Consider the following 19,985-nt stretch of genomic DNA (forward strand, 5'->3'; position numbering starts at 1 on the left):
AGTGATAGAGAGGTATATGACACATCAAGGGTAGATACACTCAGATAATACTTTGTTTTGGAAATGAGACTCTGGGTTCTTAACAAAAAGGAAAGTGCAAAAACTTTTTGTTCTTTGATTTAGTTTTTATGTACCCTAAATAAGGAGAAATTGAGAGAGAGATGTTAGGGAAAAGGAATTTAAGGTCTGACTTTATGAAAACATATTATGGGAAAGAATAAGTAAGTAAATACCAATCTGTCAAATACAGTGGAATGTTATAACTTTATTAGATTGTTTCCTAGTGGATTTTATGTTTCAGCCTCTCCATATGCTGTATAGTTTAACTTATTATTTGGATAAGGAGTTCTATTTTGATTAAATGTTTTATTTAATTTACTATATCTTCATCCTGCAAACAGTGACTGCATGTTAGGCATCAGTCCATGTTATTAGGAATATAAAATCAACAAGGCCACAGTCCTGGCTCTTAAAGGTGTTTCCAGTGTAATAAAAGTCAGTGACAAATAAGCCTTTACAACATATTGTAAGTGCTACGACCAAGGAATGCACAGTTTTATTATAGTATAGATTTGGGCCTGTAGATCCAAATTTTAGGTTGTAGAATATTTCCTGGAAGAGGTGACATTTGGGCTGAATTTTGAAAGATGACAATATTTTAGTTTAAAAAATACCCTTTGTATGTAGTATAAGTAAAGCACCACCACATTATTACTCTAGCTTGGATATATTCCTATCATTTCTGTCTGGTACCTTGTCTCCTTTTGTGTGCCATAATAAAGCGCCATTGCCTCTTGGTGGACTCTACTTCACACTGTTGGCATGAGGGACATGGGGAAAGTAACTGATTTCAGAGCCTATGATACATTGATTTAATTTCATTTCAATTCTCAAATTCTTAATTTGTTTCACTTATACAGATAGTGTTGCTTGCTGTGCTCTACATGAATTGTAGTCTAACAAGTTAATTTTTTCCCATTGTTCTTAAAGTTAAATATCCAAGAGACCTAACCAACAACAGTGTCAGGTTACCTTTGATAATAGTTCGGATGTTCTCATTTTAGACCAGGCATGCCTAGAGATCAATGGGTAAGTAAATGTCAAATAATGATTTTGTGCTTTTGTTACAATTCCCAATGTAAGGAAGATGATTAGCTGGTTTATGAACCAAAGGTTTAATAAATTCCAATATATTGATTGACAACAATGTCTTTATTTCCTGTCTTCTAACAACAAGCAGTGGTTCTTAATGGAGGAGGGGTGAGTTTGTTCTCCTTCTCCTCCCTTCACACTCACTGAGGGACACTTGTTAGTATCTGAAGACATTGTTGGTTTTCACAACTTGAAATAGGTGTGCTATTTTCACCCAGTGGGTAGAGACCAGGGATGCTGCTAACCATTCTGCAATGCATAAAATGACCCCTCAGAACAAAGACTTATCTAGTCCCAAACTGTGATAGTTGTAAATTTGAGGAAACTTGCAACAAAGTAATACAGTTTTTCTTTTGTGTTCCAAAAAACAACCTCTCTGCACTTCATCTTGCTCATGTTACATCATTAGCATAAATACATTTACATTCTTTTCATTAGTAAAAATTAAATGTATAAGCTATAACATTTTTAGACTTTGTAAGATGAAAAAGGAAGTTTACAAGAGAAGCCTACAGTATTTTTAAGCTTATGAAAGATGATGTAATCTTAAAGATTCTAATTTTTCCATAACCCAAAGATTTTTGCTACATAGTTTGTAAAACCATGAGACTTTTGGCTGCTTGCCTAGTATGAGATGAGAATGTAGATGCTGCTTTGTAAGCATTTATGTGAGTTCAGATTGTGTAGATAACAGTGCACTCTTTGGCACTATCAGACACAAATAATCTTTACTGACATGGGTCTTTTTACAAGTCCTCCATACATACATAATGTGTCTTTTCTGGTATCAATAAAACAAATAAAATAGTCATTTGAGACCTATCTTGTGCAGTAACAATAATTTTCATGGTTATTTAATTTGAGACTTGTCAAAGAGAAATCACACTGGGCACTTTTAAGCAAGGAAGCCTTTATTCAAGACTATTGCAGTAGGAGTCACAGCTGTTGCAATAGAGGAGAGATTGAACTGGATTTTCCTGAAACAAAAAAATTGAAGAATTTTTAAATATTTGGGGCGAGTTAATGGAAAAGTACTGACATTAAGAAGGAGGATGGTAAATGGGATTAAGCCATCTGTGTTTGCTAATTGTCACTGAAATTAGGTTCCTACCCTCTCACTGAAACTGAGAAATAGAAGTGCTATCCCCTCTGATGATTACACTTCAAAGGGGTGCTCCCAAGTTCTCAAGAAAGATGTTCTCTGGGTTATGGAAGATTTACATCTCAAAGGAGCAGAGAAAGTATTTACAATTGCCAGTTTTCTAAAGTAAATGCTCCAAGAAAAGGGAAGTCTTGGGCCTATAGTCAGGAGGTAACCTGTCTCAAGTTTAGTTAAGCTGAGGGGAACATGAAGACCATCATGGTTAGACTCTAGTAAAACAAATCATTAGTTAGGAAAGATTGAACTAACAGCATGGAATTCTACTAATTTTATAAACAATATATTCAAAATTGTATAAAGATGACTTTTAATATGAATACCAGTACCTATTTTTGAATGTTTAAAGGCTTAATGTATTTAGAATTTTAAAGAAGTATGCATTTTATAAAATGGAAAGATACCTATGGAGGGAAATATTAAGTCTTTGATGAAAGATGAAATAAACCTTAATTTGAAAACCAACATCTTCCATTATCTGCATTTGGGTATGAGTATTATTTTCATCCTGACTTTATGCTGTTTCACAGACATTACTGAACGTTTTATTTGTTCCCTGGCTTTTTCTTATTCCAACCTCTTGTAAAATGGAAGGTTGTTTTCTAGTGTGGCAGGCTTCTCAGTTGGTCCTCAAGATTCCCATGTCTTGATGTACTCGTACTGTAGAATATTCTCCCCATGAAGCTGGACTGGACCCATGAATATAATAGAACGCTTGTTCCCTTGGTTAGGTTACATCATATAGCAAAGGTAATGCAATAGGTAATCCCATGATTACATTATATTTTATGTGACTTTGTTGTAGTGAACTGAAGAAAAATTTTCCTACTGGCTTTAATGAAGTTAACTACTTTAAAGTTACATGGCTGGGATCTGAGGGATGGCCTCTGTGAGCTGAAAACCACCCCTGACCAGCATCCAGCAAGAAACAAGGGACCTCATTCCTACACCACAAGGAGCTAAATTCTGTCAACAACCAATTCCAATTCTGAGCTCACCTTGGAAGAGAACACTGAGCCTCAGGTAAGACCATAGTCACAGTTGACATCTTGATTTCAGTCTGATAAGACCCTGAACAGAGAACCTATGTAACCAATGTTCTGATACACAGAAACTGTGAAATCATAAATTTGTGATGTTTTAAGCAACTAAAATCATGGCAACTTCTATGCAGCAATAGAATATTAATATATCTAATAGTATATATATATATATATATATATGTATATTTTTTGTTGAAGTATAGTTCATTTACAATATTATGACAGTTTCAGGTGTACAGAATGGTGACTCAGTTTTTTGCAAATTATATTGCATTATAGATTATTAAAAGATATTGGGTGCAGTTCCCCATGCTATACAGTAAATCCTTGCTGCCTATCTATTTTATGTATCCTGGTTTGTATCTATTAATCTCATATCCCTACTTTGTCCCTCCCCTACTACTTCTTCCCTTTGGTAACCTTAAGTTTGTTTTTATGTCTGTGGGTCTGTTTGCATTTTGTGTATATTTTAGATTCCACATATAAATGATATCATATAGCATATGTCTTTCTCTGACTTATTTCGCTAATCATAATATTCTCTAGTTGCATCCATGTTGCTGCAAATAACATTATTTCATTCTTTTTATAGCTGACTAATATTCCATTAGATATATATAGCACATCTTCTTAAGCCATTCATCTGTTGATGGGCACTTGGGTTGCTCCCAAGTCTTGGCTGTTTTAAATAGTGATGCTATGAACATCGGAGTCATATATCTTTTCAGGTTAGTGTTTTCATTTTTTCCAGATATATACCAGGATTAGAATTGCTGGATCATATAGTAGTTCAATTTTTAGCTTTTTAAGAAACCTCCATACTGTTTTCCATAGTAGCTGCATCAATTTACATTCCCATCAACAGTATAGCAATGTTTTTACTGCAAATGATTTTTCAGTCTGTGCAGACTGAATATCAGTAATTCAGATTTTAAATATTATCATCTTTATGATCTGTTTTTCTAACAACAGTTGTTTTCTCCAATGAAGTTCATGAAATACACCTTGCTGTGGTTATTACAAAAGGGAGGCCATTCCTTTCTCTTTTCATGGTCATACTTAATTAGCATTTCTCTCTGTGTGTCTTTGGCCAGATGATTCTGTTCAGTATTCTAGCCATACTAATGTGGTGATAGAAGTCTTTATAGATGTGTTGCTCAGACAAGAATAACTTAGACATTGTGGACCAAGCTAAAAATGGATTTTCCTCTTTGGATAGAAACACAGGTCCAGTTAAAATTTATATGAAATGCTATTAAATGTTCAGTCAGGCATTTTGGTAACTCAAGCTTTCCTCATTCAAATAGTTTATGCTAAAATCATGAGCAAAAATAATACAAGTTTCATAAGAAAGGACATGATTTAATATTAAACCAGTTTCATATTTCATATTAGAAAAATGTAGTTTGCATTATTAAAATACTTTCTCTTTCTATCAAAATAGAATGAGAAAATGAGACTGAAATTTTCTTTTTTGGGAAGACAGTCTTCTATGCTCCTGCAATTATGTGAATTACATTAAATTTTCTAGGAAAGTATGGACAGTTAGAAACATAAGAATGATTTGAGAATGGACCAAGGTAAAGAATTTTATCTGACATCCAGAGCCACTTGCTGAATAATGTTGAATTTGGTTACTAAACTAAAAAGGAATGCCATTGTCTTAACCACGTGTCACCCTCTTTGTTCCATCTCCATTCTGTTTACTATCCTTTAAGTTTACATTTAATAGAATTAATGTCTGACACATTGAGTGAATCAATTTTGTTGACTTGAACTTTGTCCTCAAGGTTTTAATGATGTAATCCAGCTCACTCCAGAGAAGCTGTTTCTGCACTTTGTAGAGCTATGTAATTTTCTTGTTAGATAATATCTAAATGTAATGTGTTTGAAATGATCCCCATACCTAGAGTAATTTGTATACGTGACACTGTTCATTCTCAATTCTTGCTAAGGTGTAAGTAAGTAAGTAAACATAAATATTCTGGTATGTACATATGTAAGACTCATAGGGACATAGATATATACATAAACAAATATATACATTAGAATACATATAGAGATACACATAAAATAGTTTGTCTTTAAAAGTAAATGTAATGACATTTAGATATCCTTCAAATCACTGAAGCTGGGGGAATAGAACATTCATTCTAAAAATGAAAGACACAGTGTGAGTTAGTAGAAAATGGAGTAGCTTGGGAATAATTGGATTTAAATTGTTGTCTCATTTTTGTCACTAGCTTGCTATATGATTTGGGGTAATTATCTAACTGATCTGGGGTTATTATCTAACTTATCTGGGTCCTAAATATCCCCAATCATAAAATGAGAGGGTTGGATAAGACCAGAATATGTCCCTAATGGTTCTTGTGGAACATATATTCTCCTTGAGATAATAATAGTATTCTGCAGGCAAGAAAAAAGTGTGCTGTGGTCAAATAAGTTTGGAAATGCTGAGTTAAACAGAGTAAAAGAGCTTTCTTCAGTGCATGACTTTTTAGGGTCTTTAAAATGCTAATGTGCTTTGAAACTCTGTGATGAATTTTACTATTCAGTGATTCTCCAACTCATTTTACCAACTTATTTTTAATATATTTTTTGCATAAAACCAGATAAAATCCAGTGGGGTCAGTGTTTTCTGAAACAAATTTTGGGAAAAATTACTCCAGAAATCTTATTAGTAAAAAGCAAGAGAACTATCATACCCTAAAAATAACCATAATACTCATATATTACCTACCCAGTGAATGAATTTTTGCATGTAAAGTGAATGATAAACTGAGTGTATGCAGAAAATGTTTTAATGTTACTTAATATAAAAGATATCTGCCATGATGACTCTAAATTACTCTTCATTGTGTTTAAATATATCCCTTTTTATTGAGGTAGGATCAAAGCTTTAAAATTTCTTAGTTAAAGTAGGATTCTGTAACATTTCTGAGTTCTTTAAATAGTCAATTTATCAGCTAAGCTGTATACTTTAATTCATCTGTCTCTCTCTGTGCATATACACATATATATATGCATATGTACATTATATACATAAAAGATATCTTTTCCATTTAACAAGCACAATTTAACACAATGATTTTCAATCAATGATTGTTTAATCACTGTTTATACTAAAAGACTCATTAGCTTGAAAATTATATAATTCTTCAAAAATGTGTCTCTTTCAGTGCAGACCTAATTACCTAAGAAATTCTTCTTAAGAAATGTTAACTGATGAAGTAAAAGTAAATAAGGAACATTTATAGTAACCTATTTTTTAAATTAGTAGACTTTACTTTTTAGAGCAAGTTCCAGATCTACAGGAAAATTAGGCAGAAAGTACAAAGTTCTCACTTGCTCTCTTTCCTGCACCCTGTTTTCCCTTTCATTGATATCTTGCATTGGTGTGGTATGTTGTTACATTTGATGAACCAATATTGATACATTATTATTAACTGAAGTACATAGTTTACATGAAGTTTCACTATTTATGTTATACAGCTTTATGGTTTTGCCAAATGCATAATGCCGTTCATCTCCCGTGACACTATCTTTTTAACTCAACACAGCCATCAGAGTGATCCTTTTAAATTGTAAGACAGATCATGTCAGTACTCTGTTAATAACCCTTCAATGTCTTCCACTTTTATAAAAGTAAAAATTGAAAGAGATACTTTAGATTCAGTGATACAAATAGGATGAAATTAAAAGTTTGAAAATATGTATACCATGGAAAGACAAAGAGAAAAAAAAAACACTGGAACATCTCTTAAAATATACTTTAAGAGGAAAACAGTTTTATTTTGAAGAATAAAAAGAATATAGGTAGATAGATCAATATAGATTTATAAAGATATGAATAGGGCTTCAAAATACATGAAGCAAACCTTTACATAATTGAAAGGAGAAATAGGCAATTCAACAATAATAGTTGGAAGCTTCGATATCCCACATTCAACAATGGATAGAACTAACAAGCAGTAGATCAACAGGAAATAGAAGATTTGAATAACACGAAAAACCAACTAGCCCTAACAGACATTTATAGAACACTTAACCAATAACAGATGAATAAATATTATTACCAAGTGAACACAAAACATTCTTCAAGATAGACCACATGGCCTTCAAGATAGGCCATAACATGTTTTAATAAATGTAAGTGAACTGAACTCATACAAAATATATTCCATGATGACGAAGGAGTTAAATTAGAAGTCAATTATAGAAGAAAATTTGGATAACTCACAAATCTGTGGAAGTTGAACAACACACTTCTAAATATCCAATGATTCAAAGAAGAAATCACTAAAGGAAAAACAGAATGTAGTTTAAGGTAAATAAGAATGAAAGTATAACAAGAAAACTTATGGGATGCAGTTAAAACAGTGCTTAGAAGAAACTTATAGCTGTACATACCAATATTTAAAAAGATATAAAATCAATAACATAGCATTCCATCTTTTAAAAAGAGAGCAAGCTAAACCCAAAGCACGCAGAAGGAAATAAGTAATAAACATTACAGAGGATATAATATTAAAAGAAATAAAGAATAGAACCCCAATAGAGAAAAACAACAAAATAAAAATTTAGTTTTTAATATGATCAATGAAATTGGGAAATCTTTAGCTAGACTGATGAAGAAAAAATCAGAGAATACTCAAATTATTAAATCAGGAATGAAGGATGGTGCATCACTACCAATCTTAGAGAAATAAAAGACATTATAGAAAATTCTGTTTAAAAAATATATGTCAGTAAATTAGATAACTAAAATGAAGTGGAATCCCTTTTCTCCACACCCTCACCAGCATTTATTGTTTGTAGATTTTTTTGATGATGGCCATTCTGACTGGTGTGAGGTGATATCTCGTTGTAGTTTTGATATGCATTTCTCTATGATTAATGATGTTGAGCATTGTTGGTGGGAATGTAAATTGATACAGCCACTATGGAGAACAGTATGGAGGTTCCCTAAAACACTAAAAATAGAACTACCGTACGACCCAGGAATCCCACTACTGGGCATATACCCTAAGAAAACCATAATTCAAAAAAAAGGAATAGAGCAAGAAAATATTAAAACAACAGAGTGCCATTATAGAACAGACATATAGTAGGATCAAGTTTCAGAATAGTAATATCTGTGAATGTACAATGCACTCCATTTAGAATACAGATGCACACGATAATGATTTTGTCTAAGGGGTTTTCATTGTAGCATGGTATCTTTTATAATGGTCAGTGTTCAGTCTAATACTTGATACAAATTAGTTGAAGTGACCCACTCAGAGCTGTTTGGTGCACAGACACAGACTTGGCTTTATTTGTTCCCTCTAACTTCACACTTTTGTTGTACATCAGTGTATACTGTTTGTAGTGAACTCTGAAAATAAATAATATCCTGAAGGAGGACAGAATCTAATATGGTAGAAAAATATATGTACATAGCCATAATCCAGGACAGACTATGTTAAGTGCCTTAAGACACAAAGTGCTATGGTTTTACAAAGAGAATATTGAGAGAAATTCATTCCACCTTTGAAAATATAGTGTGCCTCTGGACCTCACATAGTAATAAACTTTTGCTGAGAATGACATATGTTTATAGGCCAGTGCTGCTATATTTATTACTAATGGTAAGTTTTATGGTTATAAAATTGCAGTAAGCGTTTTGAGAATATATTTTAATACTGTAATTTTTTAAATAACAAACAAGAATGACTCCATTAATCACTGAAAATTGAATTAATACTCTTAATAAATTTTACTGCTTTAAGTTTAGAAGAAATTGAAGAAAATAAAAATTTTCAGTAGTTCTATTGGGAATACATACTGTAACAAATATACAAGTGAAAATAATCCTTAAAAATATTAAGAAAATCTTGATTTGTATCCACCATGGTTGTTCTTCTCACCTGAAGAAACCGCTTTATTTAAAGGATTTTAGCTGAGTTTCTTAAACTGTTCTATTTGAAAATTTTGTAACAACTTTGCTGCCTATAGAGGTATTAGCCGAGACAAACTTGTGAAGTCATTACTGGGATTATAACTATGGGTCATTGAGGGGCACCAGTATTTTTCTAGGAGGCAATGATTACCTAACGATTTGAAAATGCATGTCCATGTACATTCTGGAAGTATTACTCCCATTATAGACTGCCCTTAGAATGGCTTGAAATATTTCAGCAAAGGAACTGAAAGCTAGTAGGACCTTATTATTGATGAATACAGAGGCAAGGACTCCTCAAGGCTTCCACTACTCCTAGGAAGAGAATCAGACTAGAAGCACTGCAGGAGTTAAACCAGGCTGGTACATAGAAGTTCATAGAAGAAGGAAACTTTGTTATTTGAAGATTCCAAAAGCCTCACTATCTAATCAGGCAAAAATAAACCTTGAAATGAAGATATAGCCTCAAGGGTGATTTTTAGGGTATACATTTATTATTTTGCTTCTTTTTCTCCCACGTTTCCAACTAGGTTGTAAGAATAACTTTATTATTATCTAATTTACTTAATTAGGTATAGAAATCCACACAAGTAGAAATGGGTTTATTGCTACTTGGGACAGATTCAAAGGTAAACTGACTGTAATATCTCACTTGTGAAGTTTTGTTTGAACATAACTATCTAACATGCATAATATCATCATATAGAAAATGTATTTATAATTCAAAACAGAAGTATTCTATCAGATGTTTTTACTAACTATAGTATGAATGGTAACCAACATATGGAAATTACTGCAAAATCAATGTTACTCTAAGTCCATAATATACTTTGTCTCACTTAAACTAGTTCTTCAGTGGAAGTGTTTAGATGTCGATAACAGCGTCCATACTCATGATGTTTTATTTTTAAAATATTATATAAAATTTTGTTAGTAAATAATGGGTCTTGGACCTGGGCCTTATTTAAAATGTCTATTAAATTGATAAATATTTTTGAATGCCCCTCCTTTTTTATGCTAAGTTTACAAAGTTGAGAAATATTTGTTCCTTCTCTCAGCTTATAGCTAGGAGGAGAAGGCAAAGGTATGCACACATAATTTGCAATTTAGTACGATAAATACAATAAGAGATGCATATAGAGGGAGATTTTGGACCAGAGAAGAGGGAACAACTCTATCTGACTTTTGCAGCAAGAAAATATTATTTTGAGCTAGAGTAGCAATTATTCCGGGCCTTAAGAAATAAGTAGAGGAAAAATGTTTTGTAAGAAATGTCCACAGCATTTATTGAAAATGAGGGGGAACAAGAATGACCATAGCATAAGATTTACATTATAACAATTCAAAGTATTAATTCAGTGGCCTTGATTACATTCACAATATTATGGAACTGTCACCAGTATTTCCAAAATTATTTTACCACTCAAAAAATAATTGTATACCCATTACGCAAAAATTCCCCATTTATTCCTCCTGGGAGGGAGGCTCCTGGTAATCTGCTTTGTTTACCAATGCATTTTTTTCTAGTCTAGATTTTTAATCTGAATGGAATCATCCAATATTTGCAATTTTGCGTCTGGCTTATTTCACTTAGCATAATGTTTTCAAGGTTCATTCATGTTGTAGCATGTGTCAGAATTTCATTCCTTTTTAGGCTGAATACTATTCCATTGTTTATTTGTACCATATTCATTTATTCATTCATCGATTGATACACATTTGGATTGCTTCCACCCTTTGGCTACTGTGAATAATGCTGCTATGAACATTGGTGTACAAATATCTGTTTGAGTCCCTGCTTTAAATTCTTTTGATTTTTGCCTAGGAGTGGACTTGCTGGGCCACATAGTAATTCTACTTTCAACATTTTGAGGAGCTCTCAAACTCTTTTCACAGTGGCTGCACCATTCTACATTCCCACTAACAATATATGACATTTCTATTTTCAATACATCTTTGTCAATCCTTGTTGTTTTTCTGCCTTCGTTGTTGTTATAGCCATCCTACTAGGTGTAACATGGTATCTCATTGTAGTTTTGATTTGCATTTCCCTAATACTAATAATGTTGAGCATTTTCATGTGCTTATTGGCTGTTTCTTATCTTCTTTGGAGAAATGTTGCAAGTGATATTAGTCTATAGCTTTATTTTGGTAAACTTCTAAATTAGTGTTTTTATAAATGCTATAGTAATTCACAAACAATAATCTGGTAGTTTTCCTTCTTTTATATGCTTAAATAGCATTAAGGTTATCTGCTTTTTAAAGATTTATCAGGGTAAACTCATGACCATATAATTTAAGGGAGTATATTTTTGAAACTTACTCTACTTATTCTATAAAAATTGTCTACTTAGACTTTTTATTAGTTTTTGGTGAATTTTGTTAAATTACATTTTCTAAGACATCTGTTGTTTATGCAGATTTTCATATTTATTTGCATAATGGAGATTATAGTGGAGATCAGAAACAGAAGGTAATCATCACTGAATATATTTTATGTATTTGAATGGAATTATATAAGTATTTTACATAATTAAGAAAACTAAAATGAACTTCTTAAAAACCCTAAGAATTGAAAGTAAACTAAAATTAAAGAATCCTACTTCATATTGAATTGGTGGCACAATATTTTTATAAATAACTATTCCCAGAGATTTAAAATATACTAACAAACTGTACATAACTATTAGTGGGATATATACTAGTAAAAAAGAAATTGCAAAAAAGACTTCACCTATAATTAATAAAAATGATATTGTTTGTGAGACTGTTGATACTGTTATTTTGAGGCTGTAGTGTATATATTTGGGGATAAAGCTAATGACTAGTTAAGTTAGTGTTTAGTTAAGTTAGTGTTGAGAATAGCATTTTCAGCATGTTTGAGAGGAGATAGGGATTCAAGATTAATGAAGTTAACCAAACACTTTATATAATCCTACTTGTGTAGTGTAAGTCTTGGTATAAACTCATGATATATTTAATCTTTAACAGTATATTATAGATCTTTCTAAAAAAGACCTAGAAACAATGATGAACTTGATAGCACTGAGTGCTCAGAGTCTCAAAATACTAATTTCTACTAAGAGGAACCAGGGCTCCTTGAATAAATTGATAATTACAGGTATGGGTTAGGAAATAAAGATGATGAGTTTGGAATATAATATATCAAAAAACCAAAAAACTATAAAATCTAATAGACATATCAAAAGGATTCAGGAGCCAGCTTCCCCCAAATTAAGCAATGAATATATATATACTTATATTTCTATATATAATATCTGTTTATATGTAAATATTTATATAAAAATATGTATTAGTTGTATATAAATATATACACAAATACATGTATACATATATACTATCTCTCTCTCTCTCTCTCTCTTGCTCTCTCTCTCTCTCTCTCTATATATATATATATATACATTTAAGTGATTGAAACACATAAAATTAATCCATGATTTAATAACGACACTCTAAAAGGGAGAAAAGTGAAAGAAATAAAACTTCATTTGGAAGATTCTAGGGAAACTTTACACAATTCCAAGACTAGTAAAAAAAAAAAAAGGAAAATGTATCCCTGCATTTTCTATAAATTGGTACCTGAGATTAAAAGGAAAAAAAATCATAATGAGAAGTTTTTTAATAAAAATAATATGGCATATAAATGAAGAAGAAATAATAGAATTAGAACATTGGCATATTGAAGCTCCTAATGATTTAATATGTCTGGGCAGTATTATATACAGATGGCAATATCATGAAAAGAGAGAGACCACCAGACATTATGGGACTGCTTACAGAAATACACAACATAACATAATAAAGAAACAAATGCATAGAGAAGGGATCAGATTTGTGATTACCAGAGGCCTGGGCTGGGGAGAGGGGGAACTGGATGAAGGTGGTTAAAAAATACAAACTTGCAGTTAAAAGATAAATACAAGAGGTATAATATACAACATGATTAATATAATTAACATTGCTGTGTTGTAAGAAAGTAGTGAACAGAGTAAATCCTGAGTTCTCATCAAAAGGAAAATTTTTTTTCTTTTGTATATATATGAGATGATGGATGTTAACTAACCTTATTGCAGTAATCATTTCATGAAGTATGTAAATCAAATCATTATGCTGTATACCTTAAACTTATATAATGCTGTATGTCAATTATATCTCAATAAGACAGGAAGGAAGAAAAAAGAATCTCACCAAAAGAGAAAAATAAAATTTAAATCTGGTCAAGGCTTTAAGTCTAATTACCTTACCAATTTACAAGAAATACAGGAGTTGGATAAATAGGTTAAATCATAGTAAGAGGGCTTCCCTGGTGGCGCAGTGGTGGAGAGTCCGCTTGCCGATGCAGGGGACATGGGTTCGTGCCCCGGTCCGGGAAGATCCCACATGCCGCGGAGCGGCTGCGCCCGTGAGCCATGGCCGCTGAGCCTGCGCGTCCGGAGCCTGTGCTCCGCAATGGGAGAGGCCACAACAGTGAGAGGCCCGCATAACGCAAAAAAAAAAAGAAAACAAAAAAAATCATAGTAAGAGGGAGTAATCAGCAAAATCCACATAATGGGAAACTGTATCAGAAAAGTAGTCCATTTTCTTCAACAAATACAAAAAAAGAAAAGGGAATTTATAAAATTATGAGAACATTTTTAAAATAAGAGAAAAAAGGAAACAAAATGTCAATGAAACTGAAAGGCCAAAGAGGCAAAATTACCCAGAGAATGATCAAATATTAAAGAAAGAAGGCATACATAAATAATATTATATATGTAAAAGGAATATAACTCTTCCTAGAGAAGTGAAATGTTAAAAGGAAATGTTATATAAGAAATTAATGCAAAAATTCTGAATCCTAGACAAATTTATATACTAAATATATGGACTTAAGAGAAAATAGACTATGAAAAGTTTTCTTGTCTATATTTTCCCAGGACAGGATATTTTTAGTTTTTAAGTTACCATGAATTTGGTAGGTAAAAATTAGCATTTCATATGTATGTATATTTTTCTCCTGCAGGAGAGGGAGGCTATTTCCATATATATATGCATCATCTTCTTTTATTTAATATTTTATGAATTGCTTTTTTATATACCTTGCCAAGTTTATTTGTAATAATTCTTTATAGATTAAGGTTGTTAACATTTATTACATATATTAATAATATTTTATGCCAATTTCTCATTTATCTTTTTAAAGGACTCACAAATTTAGTAACACTCCAGTTATTTATTGAAAGAAAAATTTACTTAATTCTTGATGGTTTAACTGCTCGCTCTTTGGAGCTAACACAGATAGTATTAAATTAATTAAATTAAATATCTTAACTAAAATTTAACGCAGTCACTTAGTACAATACAATCATTTAATATTCTGTTTAAACAGTGTCTTCATTGTTTAGATTTCTAGCATTGGGCTGAGGATAAGGGATATATAAAACACAATGGGATTACTTTTAAGGCCTTCTGAGGGAAACTATAAGCCAATTCCTTTAACAAAAAAATGAAGAAACACTATTGTATTTATTTTTTTATTTATTTGGCCACAGCCATGTGGCTTGCAGGATCTCAGTTCCCCAACCAGGGATTGAGCCTGGGCCCTGGCAGTGAAAGCCCAGAATCGTAATCACTAGGCCATGAGGGAACTACCTAAATCAATTCTTATAGCTTCTTTCTTGGTACAGGTCCCTTAGGCTGCTTACAGGGGTTATTCTTGTAATCTTGTGGTGAGGTGGGATGGAAAGGGATGGAACTTTTTAGGAAAAGGAGGAAATCTGTGGGTCTGCCTTAAATTGTAAAATCCTTTATGTCTGACACTAAGGTTGACTTGGGAGGTGCAGTGCAGGAGTCTTACCCAGAGGTAGAGGTAGGAGAATTGGGTATTGGTTGAGTGATTCAAATTCCTTCTGGGTGTGCAACAGCATATTAATTAATCTCTTTTTATTTTTAAGTACATGATCAACAGCATTCTAGTTACCTCAGGTGTGCAGATGGACTAGGGAAAAATGAAATATGTTGTCTAAAATTACCCTAGCTAACTCAGAAACCGTTCTGCCATAGCAGCAAATACAGAATGACAGCCAAATCTGCCATTCTTCACGAGTAACTTTTTTTTGCAAGTAACTATGAAAGACATGAACTAATATAGCTAGTTAATATTACCAACAATATTTGCATAAACTTATAGACAATTTGCAATAATAGTGTTTTTAATTTTCAAGTTATTTGTTGCAAACGTAGTGAACATCAATGTTAACATGTAAGATATCCACCTCTATTACAAATATTTGAAATCATGACGGACTTTTTATTTAAAATCTAGACCCCCAAGTACAACTACCCCAAAATTTCCCCTCCTATTTGCTTCCCTCAGAACACGGAGATACATGGATATCCATGGCTCTGATTATTTGAAACTGACATAAGATTCTTTGAAACTAGTAGAGTATGAAAAGACTGTGTGTATAGATTTATGTGTATATGTTGTCTGTGTGACATGCATGTATAATGTGCATACGTGTGTGCGTGATAGCATACCTGCGGGATCTTAATTCCCCGACCAGGGATTGAAGCCATGCTCCCTGCAGTAGAAGCGCAGAGTCTTAACCACTGGACTGTCAGGGAAGTCCCCATACATGCTTTTTGTGCATTCTGTATGTATGTGTATATTGCTTCAAATCAAGTATCAACTTGGCTGCCTTCAGTGAATATTGTAAACCAACAGAAGCATCTGTTTGCTGTAATCTCTGCTCAAGAGAACCTGAGGCCAAGTTAATAGTTGCTAAAATCAAACTGTATCACAGTTATATGCAAAGATTAATCATCATGTGATATTTAAACCTCAGTGGGGCTGATACACTTTCATCAGCTGCACATGGATAATATATTTTCAACATGAAATTCTTAGCATATGAAAACAATCTCACAAAAGTCACTTGGTAAATAATCACTAGAAAATAATAGGAGAAAGAAGGATTTATATTGTTAAAGCATATTAATTTTTAATTTATGTTAACTGACACTTTAATATTTAATTACAAAAATATTTAAGTTACTGTTCTGAGACTAAACTGCTAATATCACAGATTAATTGCAGAGTGTTATTTTTACTTGTGTGTCTCATTATACTATGCGGATAAATGCGAGAAAGAAAATCTGTCCTATGGAAATTACGTTCACTCTGTTCAAGTTTTTCTATTTTAACATCTTTAGATTTAAAGATGTTACAAAATAATAAACTTTACTTGTAGTTCAACAAAATTATTCTTTACAAATTTAAGGTTTTACTTCTACTTACAAAGGTGTATTTTTCTAATATTGCTTTTAGAAAGGTAGTTAGATAAATCCTGCTATTCATCTGATGAGAGGTACAAAATATAGGGCTCAGAATGAGCTGCCAGTAACTTAATGTTTTAATTTATCTCAATTTTGGCGAGTATTCTTAAAATATTGAAAGATAGAAGTATATGTTGTTTTGTTGTATAATTATTGATAGCTGTCTTTCAGTGCAGGGAAAAATGCAAAGTTTGAATAACGACTAAAAGCTACTTTCCCTAAAACATTAGAATATGCCATATGATATTTTAAAGATATTTTAAAGATATTTTGGGGGCATTTTATAAATTCTGAACTCAAATTTCAAAGTACTATAAGAAAAAGTCTACTGAATTTGTGCAAGCTTTATGTAAAAGGGGAGGGACAAGACTGGAAGAAAGAGGTATGTAAGTGTTAAGCACCAGGGATAAAGTTGAGTTTACCTCCCCGTGTTTAGCAGTTGCTCCCTCTGTCATGATGTCTATGACAGTGTAGGTTCATGTTTGTATGTTGAAAGAGATAGTGAACATATGTTCATGCACAATTGTGGGAAACTGAAAGCATTTATACTTAAAAACCATTTGCCATGTTCAATATAAATCACAAATGTCCCATATTTGCTTCCCACTCTATATGAACATGAAGAAAGTCCCAGTGGAAGCTCTGCTCTAACAGAAGCACTGGTCAAATGGTTCTTGCAACAGTAAAAAAAAAAGAAAAAAAAAAGCCAATAAAAGTGTTATCCACAGTATAAATCAGACAGAAACTTGAGTAAAATTTACCATTGCAACATGTATGCATGTTACCCTACCAGCTTAAGAAATGGATAGCAGCCATTCAAGGGAGGAATGTGGTTCTTTAGACTTCGCTAGAGCCAACCCTAGACTCCAAGATAATGGTCTGTGGCTAAAAGGCTGAAGGGAGCCTTGCAATCCTAGGAGGATTGTAAAAAAGATGATCTACCAAATAATAATAGTATTTCTCTGCATTTTGTTATTAGTAACTTTGAAACTACTCTTCATATCCTTTACTAATATGTATGTGATGAATTAGATCTACTATGGAATATCTTGGTTTAAACAATCTGAATAAGGTGAGCACAAAAAAAATTGTGTCTCTGTCCTATAATGGCACATGTTGAAAATCATACACGAAATCACGTCTCACAATGTCTTCAAATCTTTTGATTCTACAGTTTGAGACATCCTATTAAGAAAATATCACAAACCGCATGTGATTTTTTTCACTTTTTATTTTTGTTAAGTGGACTGCTTGAGTTCATACATTTATTGAATGTTTACTATGTGACCAAGACTATGTGGTGATTAGGAATGCAATTACAATTATATATAGTCCTGACCTATAGGAAATTACTTTCTAGTGGAACCAACTGGATTTCAACAGAATGTCAAATGTAGAGGTGCTGTGGGATTACAGGGGAGAGAAACAACCAATGAAGTATCTGTGTGGGAGGAGGTTTGAGAGAAGTGGAGGCCAGAAGGGGTAAGAGGCTATGTAAATGATGTTTTGCTTAGCTTGAGATTTCTTGGATAGGTAGGAGAGACACAGATTCTGGTTGTGGCTGGCAGTCATGATTAGATGCTAATGAAATGCCATTCAGTCATGCTTCTTAATGTCATCTAGAAGACACTGACAAAAATGTCCATTTTTATATATTAGTGATTCAATTCTACTCCTATTGTTAGTACTACACTGTAGATATTGTGTTTATTTCTTTTAGCATAATGTCCTCAAGTTTCATCGGTGTTGTAGCATATTACAGAATATTCTTCTTTTTCAAGACTCAATAATATTCCATTATATTTATAAACCATATTTTGCTTATTCATTCATCAGTCAATGGCCTCTTGGGTTGCTTCCATGTTTTATTTATTATGAATAATGCTGATATAAACATGAGTGCACAAATATCTTGAGACCCTGTTTTCAAATCTTTGGGGTGTATACCTAGGAGGAGAATTACTGGATCATATGGGAATTCTATTTTTAATTTTTGGAAAAACTACCATACTGTTTTTCACAGTGGCTGTACCATTTTACATCCCCACCAACAGTGTCACATGGGTTTCAATTTCCCCACATCCATACTAAAGCTTGCTGTTTTCTATTTGTATGTTGTTTGTTTGATAATAACCATCCTATTAGGTATGAAGTGGTATCTTATTGTAGTTTTAATTTGAATTTCTTTAACAGTTAGTGATGTTGAGAACCTTTTCATATATTTATGGCCATTCATATATCATTTTTTAGGGAAATGTTTATTCAAGTTCTTTGCCCATTTTTGAATTAGGTTGTTTTGTTGCTGTTGAGTTTTGGGAGATCATCTGGGATATTAATATATTTTGGATATTAATTCCCTCTCAGATATATGATTCATTTTCTCCCATTCTGTACTTTTTATTCTGTTGATCATCTTTTAATTTTTATGAATATTTTAATTTTATGAAGTCCAATTTGTCTATTTTTTCTTTTGTTACTTCTACGTTTGGTATCATATCATTGCCAAGTCCAATGTTGTGAAGCTTTTGCCCTGTGTTTTTTTCTATAAGTTTTATTGTTTCAGATATTATATTTAGGTCTTTGATTCATTTTGAGTTAATTTTTGTATATTATGTTAAGTAAGAATCCAACTTCGTTCTTTTGTATGTGGATATTCAGTTTTCCTAGCACCATTTGTTAACATTGTCCTTTCTCCCTTGAATAGTCTTGGCTTTGAATTCCTTTAGTGTACTTTTTATTTCATTTATTGTATGTTTCAGCTCTAGAGTTTCACGTTTGTTTTTTTTTAGATTTTTCTCTTTACTGATATTTCCATTTTGTTCATACATTATTTTCTTTATTTCTCTACATCTTCCAATAGTTCTTTGAGCATCTTTAAAATGGTTGTTTTAAAATTTTGTCTGGTAGATCACCCGTCAGTTCTTTTTCAGAAATAATTTCTGTGAATTAATTTTTTCATTTGAGTCAGCCATATTATTTTGTTTCTTTATATGCCTTGTGATTTTTTGTTGTTGAAAACTGGGCGTTTGACTCTAATAAAGTGGTTGCTCTGGAAATCATATTCTCCCCCTTCTCCAGGGTTTTCTGGTTTTGTTTTGTTTAATTGTCATAGGCTGTCTGAGCCAAGGGTCAGCCTGAGGTGTAAATTTAAGGTCTTCTCAAATCTTTTCTGAGCCTTTCCCGGAGCATGGACAGTCATTTTCTAATTTTCCCGTATCTGAAGATGTTTTCAAATGTCTTTTCTTCCTTAAAATCTGGTTCTCAAAAGGGGAAAAAGAGAAACATAAAGTGAAGGGGTGAGAAGAAATACTCCCGCCCCTTAAATCTCCTGGAAGTCTGTCAGCTGGCG

Source organism: Neophocaena asiaeorientalis, unplaced genomic scaffold, assembly GCF_003031525.2.
Source record: "Neophocaena asiaeorientalis asiaeorientalis breed wild unplaced genomic scaffold, Neophocaena_asiaeorientalis_V1.1 scaffold190, whole genome shotgun sequence".
NCBI classification, from domain to species: Eukaryota; Metazoa; Chordata; class Mammalia; order Artiodactyla; family Phocoenidae; genus Neophocaena; species Neophocaena asiaeorientalis.